General features: G+C 35.7%; 1 long non-coding RNA gene across 4 annotated transcripts; it reads left to right on the plus strand.

The window, feature by feature from the left end:
• Positions 1-7,234: 7,234 nt before the first annotated feature.
• LOC132605651 (uncharacterized) lies at positions 7,235-17,180 on the plus strand. 4 transcript variants are annotated; one of them, XR_009569285.1, is made up of 6 exons: positions 7,235-7,880; positions 8,948-9,092; positions 12,804-13,030; positions 13,221-13,343; positions 16,473-16,754; positions 16,851-17,180. It is a non-coding gene; the product is annotated as an uncharacterized LOC132605651 (long non-coding RNA). The 4 variants fall into 4 exon arrangements; XR_009569284.1 differs by having other exon boundaries at positions 7,240-9,092; XR_009569287.1 differs by lacking the exons at positions 7,235-7,880; positions 8,948-9,092 and adding an exon at positions 11,987-12,040.
• The last annotated feature ends 1,230 nt before the right edge of the window (positions 17,181-18,410 follow it).

Raw genomic sequence — 18,410 nt, forward strand, 5'->3', positions numbered from 1 at the left:
GGCATGGAGAGCAAAGGAAGTCTTGGAGCTGGTCCATTCTGATATATGTGGACCAATAAAGCCAGCAACAATTGGAGGTAAAAGTTACTTTATTACATTTATCGACGATTATTGTCGAAAAATGTGGGTTTATTTTCTGGAAAAGAAATCTGAAGCGTTAATGGCTATTAAGAAGTTTAAAGTGTTTGTTGAAAAGGAAGTTGGTAGTCCAGTTAAGATCCTTCGGACTGATCAAGGTGGAGAATATAATTCACAAGAATTTGTAAATTATTGTGAGGCGCATGGCATCAAAGGGCAGCTTATAGCAGCGTACACACCACAACAAAACGGTGTTGCTGAACGGAGAAATCGCACTATTCTAAATATGGTGTGAAGCCTTTTATCTAGGAGCGGTGTTCCAAAGGAGTTCTGGGGTGAAGCCGTTAGCTGGAGTACTCATATTTTGAACAGAAGCTCCACACTTGCTGTTCAAGATACAACACCTGAAGAAGCATGGAGTGGAAGGAGACCAACAGTGGATTATTCCAAAATATTTGGTTGCATAGCATATGCTAAAGTTCCAGACCAGAAAGCAAGCTTGATGATAAAGGTGAAAAATGTATTTTTCTTGGTGTTAGTTCTCAATCAAAGGCTTATAGACTTTATAATCCTTGCACAATGAAAATTATCATTAGTCGTGATGGAATATTTAATGAAGAAGAATTTTGCTCTTGGAACGAAGAAGAGAACGGAGAGGTGCAAATTATTCCTGCAGATTTTGATAGTAATGAGCAATCTCAACAGTCTGTAGAGGATGAGCATCAACCAGCAGAGGTGGCTGAACCTGAATCTTTACCAACAGCAGAAACAAATGATTCTCAGCAGCAGGACAAACGCAGTAGAAGAAGACCTACATGGATGAGTGACTATGAGGTATATGACGCTAACTTATCTGAAGATCCACTAGTTCATCTAGCTTTATTTTCAGACTGTGATCCTCCAACTTTTGAAGAAGCTGTTAAAGAGTCAAAATGGCGAAAAGCTATGGATGATGAAATATTTTCCATAGAGAAGAATAATACTTGGGAGATAAATAAGCTTCCAAAAGGGCACAAGACTATTGGCGTCAAGTGGGTTTTCAAGACGAAGCTAAAAGAAAATGGTGAAGTTGATAAATACAAGGCGCGTTTAGTCGCGAAAGGCTACAAGCAAGAGTTTGTAGTGTTGATTATAAAGAGGTTTTTGCTCCTGTTGCAAGGATGGACACAATCAGGTTGGTTATTGCTTTGGCTGCACAACACTAGTGGCCCATCTTCCAATTGGATGTCAAATCAGCATTCTTACATGGAGACTTGAAAGAACAGGTATTTATCGATCAACCTCCTGGTTATGTGAAGAAAGAAAATGAGCATAAAGTGTATAAGCTGAATAAGGCTTTATATGGACTAAAACAAGCCCCTAGGGCTTGGTATGGTCGTATAGAAGCTTATTTTTTGCGGGAGGGCTTTAAAAAGTGTCCATATGAACACACTCTTTTCGTCAAGACGGGAGAAGGAGGAAAATTGCTTATTGTGTGCCTTTATGTGGATGGTCTCATTTTCACCGGAAATGATAGCTGTGTTTGAAAAGTTTAAGAGGTCTATGATGCAATAATTTGATGTCGGATTTGGGAAAGATGCATTATTTTCTTGGACTTGAAGTCACTCAATCTGCTGTTGGAATATTCATTTGTCAAAAGAAATACGTTGGAGAAAATTTAGAGAGGTTTCAAATGGAAAATTGCAATTTTGTGTCTACACCAGTAGAGTATGGTCTGAAGTTGACAAATGATCCTCAAGGAAGAAGAGTGGACAGCAGGTACATTAAACAAATTGTGGGGAGTTTAATGTATTTGTCTGCTACAAGACCGGACATCATGTATGCTGTAAACTTGATTAGCAGGTACATGGAAGACCCAAAGGAGATACATCTTCTTGTTGCTAAGAGGATTTTGAGGTACTTAAAAGGTACCATGGAATTTGGGTTGTTCTACAAGATAGGAGATAAGTCATCTTTAATTGGTTTTACTGATAGTGATTTCGCAGGAGATCCTGATGATAGAAAGAGTACTTCTGGTTTTGTTTTTATGGTCGGTTCAGCAGCTATTTTGTGGTCATCTAAAGAGCAACCAATAGTCACATTGTCTACCACGGAGGCTGAATATGTTGCTGCAACTTCATGTGCTTGTCAAGCAATATGGTTAAGAAGAATTCTTGAGGAGCTGTGTTCCAAGAAAGAAGGACCAGTAACTATTTTCTGTGACAACAGCTCTGCTATCAAACTTTCAAAAAATCCTATGCTATATGGAAGGAGCAAGCATATAGATGTGAGATTTCACTTCCTCAGAGATCTTACAAAGAATAATGCAATAGAACTCATATATTGCAGAAGTGAAGACCAGATTGCTGACATACTCACTAAGCCCCTTAAAGCATCAACATTTCAGAAGTTAAGGGAGCTGCTTGGTGTTGGAAGACTCGAAAACCAAGTATGAAGAGCTAAACTGTATGTTGGAAACATCAGTTTACGGGAGGGATTGTTGAAGCATGTTTCATGTCTCCTAGTTAGTTACGTTTCCAGTTTCCTAGTTAGTCACTTATTTCCTTGTTATTTGAATTTCCTAGTCAGGTTCCTATTATATAGGAACAAGTGAATGTAGTGCCTTAGTGGGTTAGTAGGTTATTTCTCTAAAGATAGGTTGTAACTGTGATGTTAGTGGGGTTATCGAATACCCATGTAATTCCTCTGTAAAGCCTATATAAGGCTAGACTTGCTCTAAATATTATCTATGTTGTTCTCACTACAACATAGATAACCTTGGATTGTTGCAATTTGGGTCATTAGCACTTTTGTTCCTATTTTGTGTTGCTCTTTAATTTTTGTCCTCGTAAAAAATAATTTTTTTTGGGAAAGATATTGTTCATCTATACTCCTCTTACTTTTATGCCCCTAAAATTATTTATTCGAAATATTCCAAAAATTATGATATCAACATGGTATAAAAGATACTGTACTGTGACAGTATCATGTTCATTTATTCAAAAGATATCTTTTTCTAAAAAAAAAAAAAAAAAAAAAAAACTTCTATATTATCATCATTTTATAGACATATACTGTGATAGTATCATGAAAAACTGTTTCACTCCTTCAATGAAACACTTCAAAGACATTCATGATACCATCATGTTATATAAATATACTGAAATGGTATCATAGAGGACTAAAAGAAGGACTCAAGCAGTCCTCCGTGATATCATCATGATATTATACTGCGATGGTATCATGGAGGAAGGATATTGGGCAAGGGGTTTTTTGGATAAATATTTTTTGTTGGTTGGGTAAGAAGCAAAATTAGTTTAGAAGGGGGCGTAAGCGAGTAAATATATTGTATTTTAGCATATTTTGTGTTGTTTTCCTTAAATTTATTGCAGAACATAAATTTATATTTTCGCATAATAATAAGTTATGTCGGAATGAATTTTGCCCTTAAACAACTTATGCGCTCACTAGAAATAAAGACTTGGTATAGGCTGTTACAATTCTTTTCTTCATTTATTTCTCTTTTTAAGTAACATTTATTTTATTTTATTTTTATTCTTAATTTATTGAAGCTAGATTTACTAAATAATTAAATTTAGTGTAATTGGTAATAAATGAAAGAATTGCATCTGATTTGTAGATGTTTGATAGTATATGGACTACAATTATAGTCTATTTTAAAAATAAAAATAAAAGAACTTACTAAATCATTTTATATTTTCTGAAAGTTAATACTAATAACACGTAATTGATGAGAAGTTGCAGAGCTATGTAGTAGCATTTTCTGGTGGGAAATATGAGGTGGATGCTGATGTGGCAACTATGCCAGTCAGAATTGGCGCCATATAACGGGAAAGCTGAGGTGGAGGCTGATGTGATTAACTTCCCATGTCAGATTTGGCGCCAAACTTTCTTAGCGGGAAAGGCCCTGGGCCATAACTAGTGGAATGTAATTTGCCAAATTGGTTTGTTAATATTAAAATTATTTTATTCATTTCTCTTTTTATATTGTTTGATGAAGCTAGATTTATGCTAAACAAATTAAATATTGTGCAAATTTTGTGTGGTACCGTTATCATCATTTTCAATAAGTATTTTCTTTTTATATTGTTTGAATCTAGATTTATACAAAACAAGTAAATATTGTGCAAATTTGGTTTGTGACCGTTACAAGTATTTTCAATACGTATTTCTCTTTTTATACTTATTTATTTGAAGCTAGATTTACTTATGGAATTGGTAATAAATGAAAGAATGGTCTACAATTTATAATATTTTATTATATATGAACTATATAGACTTCTTTAATACAAAGTAGATTAATCTTGATATAGACTCTTGACCCTGCTCCAGCACTTGTTTCGCACTCGAACAACTTGGTTCCTAGAATAATCAATTGGTTTAGCTGCTTCGAGTATTTTTGAATGTTTAGCTTTGGACAGAAGAATTCACTCCTTCCATTCTAATTTGTTTGAACGTTGACCAATTTGGGAGTCAAACAACTATTTCTTTGACTACGATTTTCTCCAACTCTTTCTTATATTGTGAATTATTAATTGTGCAGACTTATAGTACTTTTTATGTAGTTTTCAAATATATAAATTTTATTATAAAATACTTGAAAATTTTATATTTAAAATTAAGTCAAAGGAAAACTTGTATGACTCACAAATTGGTCAACCTTCAAACAAATTGGGACGGAGGGAGTGTGATTTGGGATTCCAAATCATGATTTCAATTTAAAAAAAAATGTAAAACTTGACCTAAAAATTTATACTTTGTAAAAAAAATTATAATTTTGTAGATATATTTACCAACAATTTATATCAAATATTAACGATCTGCAAGTTGGTAGTATATTTATAGCATATTAAAGAGTAGTTACACTACATTACATGTTCAATTTTTCTTTTTATTGAACTAAACTTTAATCAATTGATGTTATATTTTTTAGAAATGCCTTATAGTAGTGTATTAAGTTTGTTATGAATTATATTTTCTCATTTGGTAAGATTGTATAAGTTTTGATGGTTTCACAACTTGTGGAAATTTTATGTCTATGAGACAAAATACAATTTAAAAAATCCAAATTACACGTCCAAAAAAAAAAAATCAACTTCAAATTGTCATGATTTTAAATTATTAATTTCAAATCATGTCCAAGTGACTCCTTACTTTCTTTTTGTCTATTTTTAAAAAGGTATTTATATATTTAGTAAATTTTTAATTGCAACATTCATATTCTGCCATCATAAATTTTTAAGACTCAAGAAAATATTAAATTTGTATAAAGGGTTCAAAGGAATATTAAAATGGCAGGCCTTAAAATTTGAACCTGGTCTAAACTAATTTTTCATTTTTTTCCACTAAACTAAAGAATACCTTATCACACGCTAGTAGTAAAATTATCTCACATTATATTGAGTGCTCACACCAAATAAGTAGATACATAACATGTGTTTGCACATAGAATACTATCATTTTATTATGGTTAATTAATTTATATTTCCACTTTATTAAATTAATAAACCACAATAAGTTTAATTGGTTTGATGTAAACATCGGTATGAGTAACCATCTGCTCAAACTAGCTATGTCACTCCCTATACACCTTTTTAGTTTAAAACATTATGATCAAATATTTTTTATATTTTTAAAATTCGTCAATTAAATAAAACAAAAAAATGGAGGAAGTAATCTCCAAAAGAAATGAAAATCGCGACTGAAGGAGGTAGTAACACAAAAGGCCACCCAACTATGAGTAATGATCTTCCAAATTCATTTTTCTTTGTTTTGTAACAATAAAGTCACTCAACTTTCCTTATATCACATCAAAAGTCACTCAATAAATATTTGACCAATAAAATATAACATGTCATAATTTAATCCACATGAAATTTTTCTTTTTTTTTTCTCAGTCTACATGATAAAAAGACCCGACCCAAATCCAACAAAATCTAGGCTTATTCAGACAAAATTTAGGCCTTAAGGCAGAGTTTGCAAAATTCTAACTGAGTAATTTTTTTTTTCCTTAACGCAAACCTCTAACTTAAGATAAAGTTTGCATTATGCCTAAAGGCAAAACTCAGCCTTAAGGGAGAGTTTGCCTTATGCAACTTTACCTGAACTGCAAAACTCTGCTTTACAAATCCAAACTTTACATTATAATTTTTTTTTTAATTTTTGACTAAGCTGGAGTTTGAACTCAAAACTAAGGGTTTTACCGAAGGACTAAAAATTAAAGACTACCAATTTGAGAGTAAAAAATTGAAGACCACCCCCCGAATAAGGACAGTCGTGCAAATTGCCCGTTTAATTCCCATTTCAGCCCAAATTGGTCCAAAGATCCATCCCAGCTTACATATAACCCGACCCGACCCGAGTTCCTTTCCATATTCCACACAACACAAAAACGAACACAGCAGCTCCAAATCATCTCTCCCACGCGAAATCACAGCTACAAAAATGGGTTTGAGAGTCCTAAGATCAATAATCTGACCAGTTATAATCAGTGTCCGCATTCAAGTCTCCGGCGACAAGAATATAATTTTTCAGTTATAATCAGTTTTTATTATTGACTTACAGCATTTAAGTATTTTTGGGTGCTGTTGATATAGACGAATTTAGGGAAAATTGTCTACTGGCAGAAAATATTTACGCCACATAACACATATTTTGAGTATGTTAGTCCCATAGTTGTATATAAACACCTTTTATATACACTCTTTAGCCCCATAGTTGTATATAAACACCTTTTATACAAGGTTGATACATTATGTATAATGCTTCCCCCCGTAACAAACCTAAAAGTAGAAGAGCAAGATTAATTTACAGTTATTGGCGACCTAGGTTTTTGGCATTTATCTCATTTTCAGATTTTGGCATTTCATTCTGCTAATTTTATGGTATAGACGAATATCTTTTACATAGAGGGTGTGTTGGGTATGGGGGAAATGGTTTCCAAGAAAATATTTTCTCGGGAAATAAGTGATTTTTCCTACTCATTTTCTTTTGTTTGGTACTCAAGTTGGAAAATGTCATTTTAAGAGTAGTTGCATATATTCAAAGCAAAACACTATCAAGTTATTTAGTTCGGAGTGTAACTTCTTATGGTGGGGGTAGGCGTATGGGAGGTGGGGTAGGGGTGGAGGTGGGTGGTGGTTGGGGTAGGCTGGTAGGGGGTGTGGATGGATGGTGCTGGTGTGTTTTTATGTCATAGGAAAACATTTTTGATAGGAGCTCAGTCATTAAATTTAAGACTTTCCGATTTAGGGTTCCATGGATTCCACCATTCAGTCGTGCTTAATTGATAGTCGATTACAAAAGTGAAGAGCAAGTAACAAGCCTAAACGTAAAAGAGCTAGCTTGAGACCTCTAGCTTAATCTTCATTTTCCTATTTTATAGTAGTTGATTTGCAACCTAGGGTTTAGGGTTATATGCCATTTTTAGATTTGGGCATTTCATTATGCAAATATCTTTGACTGTTTCAATTTGTTTTTTTTTTTGATAAGGTAACACTTGTATATTTATCCAAAAATCAGACCTGCCACAAACAGTTACAGGTCTCATAGTTACAAAGGAGTATTCAGAAGATCTTCAATCCTATAACAAGAACTTATATAGAACCTAAGACATCCATAAATGATTCTAGATCTTCCATATACTCCTATTTACACCAAAAGTAGAATAAAGCAAGACAGTTCATTTTCATCTTCTGTAATGAATTACACTTATTTTCAAAACATTTAAGGTTCCTTTCACTCCACACAGGCCACCAGATGCAGGCTGGTATAATTCTCCATCTCTCTTTGTGGCCAGAAAGGTTGGCATAACTATTCCACACTTCCAGGACTTGAACAATTTTTTCAGGCATTATCCATGTTAACCCTTTTAAATTGATGAATAAACTCCATATCTGAAAGGTAGTCTTGCAGTGAATAAAGAGGTGACTAACAGTCTTTGCTTCTTCACCACAAAAGAAACACCTTGGACTAAAATTAAAACCCCTTTTCATGAGATTTTCCTGAGTTAGTACTGCCTGCTTAGCTAGTAGCCAGGCAAAACAAGAAACTTTGTAAGGGATCTTAACTTTCCATTTCAATTTCCATGGCCAGTGGTCAATCTAGCTTCTGTAAATGTTAAAAGTCTTGTATGCCTCCTTGACAAAAAACTTGCCTAGTTTGTGTCTCTGAATCTCCCAGTCATTTAGTAGTCTTCTAAAACTCAAATTCCACCCCTGGTTAGACCATACCTTTGCCACAGAGGCATTTTGTTGCTGATTGAGGATATACATATATATATATATATGCTCCCTGTCAGCATCACAAAAGATCAGAGAATCATCAGCATATTGGAGATGAGTAATCTCCATAGCTTCCCCCACTCTGTTTGTCTATTTTGACTTAGCATGGAGTTTAAGAGTGTCTTTTGAATCTTGTGGCCTTAAAGTAATGTACCAAAATGTTGTTTAATCTTGTGGTTTAAGCATGTCATTTGGAAATTTGGAATTAAGGAGTTGTCAAAAAAGGAAAGAGACATTCTTTTGAAACGAATTAAAAAGGAAAGTAAGTAAGACAAACAAATTAAAACGGAGGGAGCACATAGAAAGTGTCGTCCATAGGAAATATTTTAGCTTGTGAAATCATTTACTGATACTCGTTTTCCAAAGTGAAGACCCAGTAGCAAACCTAAATGTAAAAGAGCTAGCTTGAGACCTCCAGGTTAATCTTCATTTTCCTATTTTATAGTAGATGCCTGCGGTTTTGGACTAGGGTTTAAGGTTTTATGCTTATTTTCAGATTTGGGCATTTCGTTCTGCAAATTACTATGATGTTTTTGGTTGCTTTTGTTATTGGGTGTGTTTGGTATGAGGGAAAAAAATTTCCATAGAAATCATCTCTCCCACGCGAAATCACAGCTACAAAAATGGGTTTCGGAGCCCTAAGATCAATAATCCGACCAGTTTTTTCAAGAGCACTCTTATCGACCCGACCCGTATCCGCATTCAACTCTCCGGCGACAACAATATCTCCGAGTATTAATAATCTTCATTTTTCATTTATAATCAGTTTTTATTATTGACTTACAACATTTAAATATTTTTGGGTGCTGTTGATGTAGACGAATAAAAATTACGCTCTATGTCTACTGGGAGAATATATTTACGCCACATAACACATATTTTGAGTTTGTTACCCGGTTTAGCCCCATAGTTGTATATAAACTCTTTACACTCTTTACAGTTATTTGCAACCTAGGGTTTTGGACAAGGATTTAAGGTTCTATCTCATTTTTAGATTTGGGCGTTTCAATCTGCTAATTATGGTATAGATGACACAGAGGGTGTGTTTGGTATGAGGGAAAATGGTTTCCAAGAAAATATTTTCTTGGGAAATAAGTGATTTTCTTTTGTTTGGTACTCAAGTTGGAAAATGTCATTTTAAGAGAAGTCGCATATATTCAAAGCAAAACACTATGAAGTTTTTTAATTCGGAGTGTAACTTCTTGTGGTGGGGGTAGGCGTATGGGAGGTGGGGTAAGCAGTGGGGGGAGGGGGTTGGGGTGGATATGGGTGGTGGTTGGGGGTTGGGGTGGATATGGGTGGTGGTTGGGGGTTGGGGTGGATATGGGTGGTGGTTGGGGGTTGGGGGTTGGGGTTGGCTGGTATGGGGGTATGGATGGATGGTGCTGGTGTGGTTTTATGTCAAATTTTTAAGGAATTTTTTTTTCACATGAGCTTAGTCATTAAAACTTAAGACTTTCCGATTTAGGGTTCCATGGATTCCACCATTCAGTTGTGCTTTTCACCGCTTAACTGATAGTCGATTACCAAAGTTGAAGAGCAAGTAACAAGCCTAAATGTAAAAGAGCTAACTTGAGACCTCCAGGTTAATCTTCATCGCCCTATTTTATAGTAGCTGATTTGCAACATGGGGTTTAGTGTTTCATGCCATTTTGAGATTTGGGCATTTCGTTATGCAAAAATATCTTTGACTGTTTCAATTTGTTTGTCTATTTTGACTTGGCACAGAGTTTAAGAATGTCTTTTGAATCTTGTGGTCTTAAAGTAATGTACCAAAATGTTGTTTAATCTTGTGGTTTAAGCATGTCATTTGGAAATTTGGAATTAAGGAGTTGCCAAAAAAGGAAAGAGACATTCTTTTGAAACGGACTAAAAAGGAAAGTAAGATAAATAAAATTGAAACGGAGGGAGTACATAGAAAGTGTCGTCCATGGGAAATATTTTAGCTTGTGAAACAATTTACAGATACTCGTTTTCGAAAGTGAAGACCCAGTAGCAAACCTAAACGTAAAAGAGCTTGCTTGCTTGAGACCTATGTTGCACGGACTCTTCAAAAATATCGTCAGGTGCGTGCCTGATACTCCAAAAGTAGTGCATTTTTAGAGAATCCGACACGGGTGCGACAACGAAAGTGAAGAGTCCGCGCAACTTAGCTTGAGACCTTTAGGTTAATCTTCTTTTTCCTATTTTATACTAGATTTGCAGCCTACGGTTTTGGACTAGGGTTTATAAGGTTTTATGCTTATTTTCAGATTTGGGCATTTCGTTTTGCAAATTACTATGATGTTTTTGGTTGCTTTTGTTATTGGGTGTGTTTGGCATGAGGAAAAAAAAATTCCGCGAAAAAGAAGTGAGTTTTCTACCCATTTTCTTGTGTTTTGGTAGGCAAAGTTGGAAAATGTCATTGTAAGAGCATTTAGATATATTTAAAGCAAAACACTTTGAAGTTTTTAGAATTGGAATGCAACTTCTGGTGGTGGTAGTAGGCGTGAGGGAGGTGGGGTAAGTGGGGGTAGGGGTGGGTGTGGAGCGGGTTGGCGGGTGGTGGGTGGGGGGTTGGGGTGGAGGTAGGCAGGTAGGGGTGTGTGGATGGATGGTGCCGGTGTGTCTTCATTCCATGGATGACACTGAACTCTTAACTGAGGTAAGGGCCTTTTTTTAGTCTTGACCTATCTAGTACCTTGTTCCTTCTCTACTCTGCCACTTCTCGTGTAAGAATGTGTGCTGTTTAGCTGGGAACCTCTGTTGGGCCTGCATTTTTTATCTGGTTTATAATTCAATACCAATATGTTTATAGTTTAATAACATATTCTGCCACACTAGTCTCAATCTGGCCCTCCTGCCCCCACCCTCCCAAGAAGGAAGTGAAAATGAGGGACAAAAAGGAATGAGTAGAATTATTGAATGTCTGTTCATTTTAAGAAACTGTTTTTTTTTTCTCCATCGGAGACTACTTAGCATTCTCTTTGTTACTAATTGTACAAACAGATGTCCCTGGGTTAATGTGTTCAGATAGGTCGAGAGGTGTAATTATCTTATTCGTTATTATATTCAACTCACGTGTCATGATTTTCTGCATTGGGATGAAACCCCCATGAATTGGTTTTATCATTTGTATCCATTGAAATACGGGCTACTACTGGATAACTAATCTCTTTCTTTTACAAGTCTGATGGATAACTCGCCATATTGAAGATCCTACCTGGTTGATTTGCAACCTAGGGTTTAAGGTTTTATTCCATTTTCAGATTTGGGCATTTCGCTATGCAAATTATGATTTTTTTGGGGTGCTTTTGGTATAGACAAATATCTTTTACATAGAAAGTGTCTTCCATAGGATGTGCAAATTACTATGATGTTTTTGGTTGCTTTTGTTATTGGGTGTGTTTGGTATGAGGGAAAAACAATTCCACGGAAAAGAAGTGAGTTTTCTACCCATTTTCTTGTATTTTGGTAGGCAAAGTTGGAAAATGTCATTTTAAGAGCATTTAGATATATTTAAAGCAAAACACTTTGAAGTTTTTAGAATCGGAGTGTAACTTTTGGTGGTGGTGGTAGGCATGAGGGAGGTGGGGTAAGTGGGGGTGGGGGGTGGGTGTGGAGGTAGGCAGGTAGGGGTGTGTGGATGGATGGTGCCGGTGTGGCTTCATTCCACGGATGACATTGAATTCTTAACTGAGGTAAGGGTCTTTTTTAAGTCTTGACCTATCTAGTACCTAGTTCCTTCTCTACTCTGCCACTTCTCGTGTAAGAATGTGCACCGTTTAGCTCGGAACCTCTGTTGGGCCTGCATTTTTTATCTGGTTTATATTCAATACCAATATATTTATAATTTAATAACATATTCTGCCACACTAGTCTCATATGTCTGTTCATTTTAAGAAACTGTTTTTTTTCCCCCATTGGAGACTACTTAGCATTCTCTTTTTTATTAATTATACAAACAGGTGTCCCTGGGTTAATGTGTTCAGATAGGTCGAGAGGTGTAATTATCTTATTCGTTATTATATTCAACTCACATGTCATGATTTTCTGCATTTTGATGAAACCCTGATGAATGGTTTTATCATTTGTATCCATTGAAATACGGGCTACTGCTGGATAACTAATCTCTTTCTTTTACAAGTCTGATGGATAACTCATCATATCTTGTGAAGATCCTACCTGGTTGATTTGCAACCTAGGGTTTAAGGTTTTATTCCATTTTCAGATTTGGGCATTTCGCTATGCAAATTACGATTTTTTTGGGGTGCTTTTGGTATAGACAAATATCTTTTACATAGAAAGTGTCTTCCATAGGAAATATTTTAGCTGGAGAAATCATTTACCCGTCTCAACCGTAAGTTGCAACTTTTTTGCTTTTTTGCTTTTTATGACAATGATAACATATGAGTTGCAACTTTTCTCATGTCAATTTGATGGAAAATATATCTTAAAATGTAGGTCAAAGTTTGCATAGTTTGACTTTCGAGAAGCGAAATATGACAACTAATTTGGGACAAGAGCATTTGATCATTTTCTCGAGTTTAGTTGGGATTGTAATGGTACGAGGTGGGGGATCGGAACATGAGGATGTCGTTTTGATGATTTTCTTGAGTGTTCACATTCACAAGTCACAAAAATGTCAAAGTGTTGGGATTGTAAAGAAGCTGGCTTTGTCATGAAGTGATGTAAGTCACTTCCTTTCTTTTGGTGGAAAACATTTTCCTTGGAGATTTTTTTTTCTCCAACTATTTAAACAAACCACACTAGAAAAGGAAAACATTCCCTAAAAATATTTTCGGCTATGATTTTTATTGACTTTTGAATTTTGACAGAATGAAAAGAAGTTAGAAGCTTTTTTTTTCTTTTGGAATTTAGGTCCGTATGCATGGATAAAATATACCACCCGGTGAACCTATAAGTCCAAACAATCCCAATTAAGGAAGTGTCAAGCGGAGGAATGAGAAGAAGAGAATCAGGCAGAGAAAGGCATTTATATTGGTATGTCGTTACAGCTTTTTATTCCCTTTATCTTAAAGATATACCTCTGCGGCTGCTATGATTATTGTCACCATTGTATTGCCTTATTCGAAAAGACTTCCTTTCAAATGTGAATCCAGCATATTTTTCGCAACACGTACTTTAATTTGTTTGCCATCTCAGGAGGGCATTTTATTATGCTAGGCAGTCCCCTTATTTCTGTGGCTCTTATGAAAACGTCCTGACCAATTTCATTCTGTGGGATAAAGAAATAATTTCTTCTGTGATGAACATCAATGATGGACCTGCTTCCTCCAGTTGGTGAGACTGCATCCTATCAAATAAAATTTTAAAAAATAGGGATACTTTACTAACAGTAGGAGGAGGATTATACTAGGTATGTGATACAATATCTCATGAAGCACAGTAATTGGATTTTTAGTTTGAATAGTTTCTTGAATTATTCAAACAATGTGTTAAGATATTCAGTGGCTTGGAATCAAAACATGGTAATATCTCATGTATACGCACAAGTAACAGCAGGTAGATGGAGAGAACTTTTTATTGTAAGTGATGATCCTTTTTTTTTGGTCGAAGTAACAATTTTCATTTCAACCATTGAACAAGTGTATGTACAGACAGACTCATGGGACTCTAGAATCAGTATTCTCAAGTATAAACCAAATTCAACAAATTCCTATAAGGCAACCGATTGCTTAAAAAAAATTATCAGCAGTCTAGCCATGGCCCTTTGCAGGAAGATCCATGGCTACGCCTCATCATGTAGCAGCATAGGAGCCTTTTAACATGGAAAACTATTGAGCGCTTCTAGTATGGTATTCCAGTTAACCATTCTTTGCCCCTTGATAAACACTTGCAGAATAATGTCTCTAACAATCAACGTAGCATCTCGACACTGTTGTTGAAGCCTTCTGCCATTTCTCTCCATCCATATCTGGTAGACTGCTGCAGCAAATATAAAGGCTAGTATATCTCCTTTTGCTCTATTATGTCGCACCTGTGAGTTCACCCAATGCACCTCTTGCACCCAGCCTTCCACCTGCCTGCGTGTACCTGTCCATCTTACCAATTGTTGCCAAATGCCTTTGGAATAAGTGCACCCAAAATATAGATGGTCGTGTGTTTCCATGGCAGTGGTGCCACAGAGAACACAATCAACTGGCACTTGAATTCCCCAGCTGCTCAATCTGTCGACAGTAGACAGCCTTTTGTGCAATGCTAGCCATAGCACAAATTGGTGTCTAGGCAGCATGCCCTTCGCCAAATACAATTTCTTCCATTCAGTTCTAGGATACCTTGGCAACAGATCTTTGTACGCTTCCTTTATGCTGAATTCGCCCTGCATAGTGTAGCTGTCAATAGCAAGGTTAGGATTTACATCAGTATCAAGCCAATTCCTAACATCAAACACTTTCCTTATGAGCCAACTAGCCTGTTTTGGTGTGTCCACTAATGACCATTCAGGATTCTTTATATAATGCGTATGAACCCACAAAACCCATAGCTTCTCTTTCTTTTTTGCTACTGCCAACAGGAGTTTATATATTGCTGTTTTGTTCCATAGAAAAAAGTTTGATAATGTTCAGTCCCCCTGTTGCTCTGGGTTGGCACATAGTATCCCAACTGATAGGAGGTCTTCATGTATATTCATTTTAGCCAGTCCAGAGGAAATTCCTGCATATACTTGTGACCAGAGTGAGTATCTTTTTTGGTAGTAGGAACACCTGGGCCCAATATGTTTGCATCTCAAACAAGACACTTTTGATTAATTGGACTCTTCCTCCATATGACAAAAATTTCGTGCTCCAACATTTGATTCTTGCAACAATCCTCTCAAATAGAGGCATACACTGACTGATTGTTAGCTTCTTAGAAGAGAGTGGCACTCCCAGGTATTTGAAAGGTAACTCTCCAGGCGCGAAGTGCATCTCAGCCAAAATTTGTTCTCGAAGTTCCAATGATATCCCAGCAACATAAAGTGAACTTTTTTTCTAGATTTGCCTTTAGCCCTGAAACACTAGAGAAGTGCTCAAACCTCTCTAGGATAAGTCTGATGGATACCAAGTCAGCCTTGCAGCATAGGATAAGATCATCTGCAAAACATATGTAGCAAGTTCATCTTAGCACACCTGGGATGATGTTTGAAGTCAGGGTTGAATCTAAGTTGATTAAGAGATCTGTTTAAGTACTCTATGGCCAGTACAAACGTGAGGGTTTCATAATGAAGAAATTGATACCAGGCTAGAATATGAATTAAAGTAAGAAGATTTGCCTGGTAGGATTCCTTAACATGCTGAGATTATTCCAGCTGGCATAAGCTTGAAATATTGTATTGGCATGAGATACCCTTATCAAAAAAAAATTGTATTGGCATTAGTCACAGATCTATTTAAGTTCAAATACCAGGAGCATTGACATCGTACTGGTACCTGAATATTAAAAAAATCACTCTATATAATAAATCCTGAAACTGAAGCGCCCTTATACGTGCTAAACATTTTGCAAAAAGGAGGATGATAGGCTAAGTCGAAACCAAATCCCCCCAGCAACCACATCTCTACAATAAGAACTATACTGAATGTTGAAACCGAAATATGAGTAAACATCTCACAAAAGCAAAGTTTGACCAGCTTTCAAAAAAATCAGAATAGGAATGACTTGACAAATGGTTCTATGCTTCCAATGTAGACACAATTCTATTATAATGGCAAGATTGAAACAAGTTGCATTTCCAGTCCACAGTTATGATCCAAGCTTAGGACTAGCTGAATCAGCAATACAAGCCTTGAATCTCTCTGCTAAAACTGAGGACTTATAGAGACTCTTAAGCATCCTATTAGTGATTGTGTTTTTGTAGCTCCAAGCATATAAACTAGTTTGAAAGAAATAACCAACTACAATTAGTGATTGCGTTTTTGTAGCTCCAAGCATATAAGAATGTTTGCTTTTTTTTTTTTCCTCCCATTTTAGGAGGATTTATAGTGTTTCCACACTTCCCCTCCAGTGTGACTCGAACCCAGGACCTACCGGTCGTGGGTGGAGGTGCTTAACCACTGAGCCATCCCTCACTTGTCATAAGAATGTTTGCTTATTTCCTGCAACTAATACATAATCCATTGATACTTTTAGGTATGAGCGTAGAATTGTGACCTTGTGGGGTGAGCTAGCTGAAAAAGATGGGGAAATACTACAAAAACTGATAGATACAAAACCTGTCGTAGCATTTTGTGACGTGAAAGGGTTGACGTATCAAGGTAATATATCGAAAACTTTTTTTTACCTTCACAATTAGTTCTTTATGAATTACATCTATGCTAAACTTTATTTGTTTGTTGTGAGGATATCTACCACTCGTATTAGTGGTGTATTGATCAACCCGACATTTCAAAAAGCAAACGAGCTGCAAAATTGGTAATATATGATATTATTTGTTCACCCAAAATGTTACTACTTACAGTTGAGTTATAAAGTACTTGATAATCCAATAAATTTCGTACTTCATTACAGGCATGATTATTTGAAAGCGCAATTGCTGAAGAGATGCATGAAGTTGGAACTATTGCTGCAATTGAAATTGAGGAAGACGCAATAGAGGTGCAGAAAAAACACATGAAGAAAACAAGGGATTGCGGAGACAAAAAAGACCCTCATTCAATAATTTATAAGAAAATCAAAATAGAAAAGGATTAGGGATTTGTTGTTGTTTTGTCATTCCAGTAGACATTCATTATCTTTTTTTGAGTAGATTTCCCATAGTCTTTATTTAATTCTCTTATGATATTGTAGTACTATACTTTCGTTAGTCTATAATATGTTACTCCTTCTGTCCCATAATAAGTGTCACTTTAGTCAAAATTATGCATATTAAGAAACCAATAATGCAATGTAAAATTTACTAAACTACCATTATATATCAAGTTACTATATGGCCTTTTGTCTTGAATACATAAACTTGTCACTTTTTGTCTAAGGGTAGAGTTGGAAAAAACTAGTCAATTTATGTTTTGGTTTTCTAAAGTGACACTTACTATGGGATAAATTCTTTTGGCTAAAGTGACACTTATTATGAGACAGAGGGAGTAGTATTTAAGCTTCTTTTAGAATTATATATTTAGTAATTTGGTCCATTTAGGATATCTATTTTACACATATAGTGGCAGCAATGCATGCTTTTTCTTCAAGTGTCATTGAAGTTGATCTATGTTTTCTACAATGCTCATGTAATTAAGGCGAAAATGGACCACTATGTTGGCTTTGCGGAACATTAGAGAAAGCGAGGTTAGTGTTTTTTTTTTTTGTTTCTTTACCATTGGCTATTGCATCTTGAAAAAAGTGGTCCATCTCTCAATGTATATATTTGTGTTTCGAATCGAAGAACGACATGTGTGGCTTAGTATTTTTTTATTTGTGTCTTCTATAGGAGTGGTTGGACACTTTGGACGGGTATTTCAGGGAACTAATGCTTTAAATAATGGTGTAGATGCCACTGAAAAAAAGTAAGGATGAAGGGAATGGAGTAGTTAATGTGGAGGGTCAGGTCGAGAATCAAGATTTCAATGATCCCGACTATAACGTGGAGGCAGATGATGATGATTATCATGGCATTGTTACTGAAAATTCATGTAAGAAGGCAAAAGGAAGACCAAAAAATAATACTAATGGTGGGAACAATAGAGCTGGGCCATCCACTGTTGACCTTTACATTCCAGAAGTGACTTGAGTGAAGATTGCAAAAAAGACAACATTTACATAATGTAGTTAAGAAAATCCTTATGAACTTCGCCTCAGAGGAGGAAAAAGAAGGCACGAATGATGGGCCAATTTTTCTCAGAGAGAGTGAACTTCTAATTAAATTAAAAGAGAATAGGTGTTAGTAAGGGCTAATTTAGGTGTGGGTTTGAGCCGGGCTTTTTTTCCATGTGGACTGAGAAAAAAATTCATGTGGACTAAATTAAAATTACGGAAAAGGGCCAAAATTACCCCTGAACTTTGAAAAATAGTTCATCCATACCCTTTGTTATACTTTAGGGCCAATTATACCCTTACAGTTATACTATGGGGTCAATT

The sequence above is a fragment of the Lycium barbarum genome, chromosome 8, assembly GCF_019175385.1.
Source record: "Lycium barbarum isolate Lr01 chromosome 8, ASM1917538v2, whole genome shotgun sequence".
NCBI lineage: Eukaryota > Viridiplantae > Streptophyta > Magnoliopsida > Solanales > Solanaceae > Lycium > Lycium barbarum.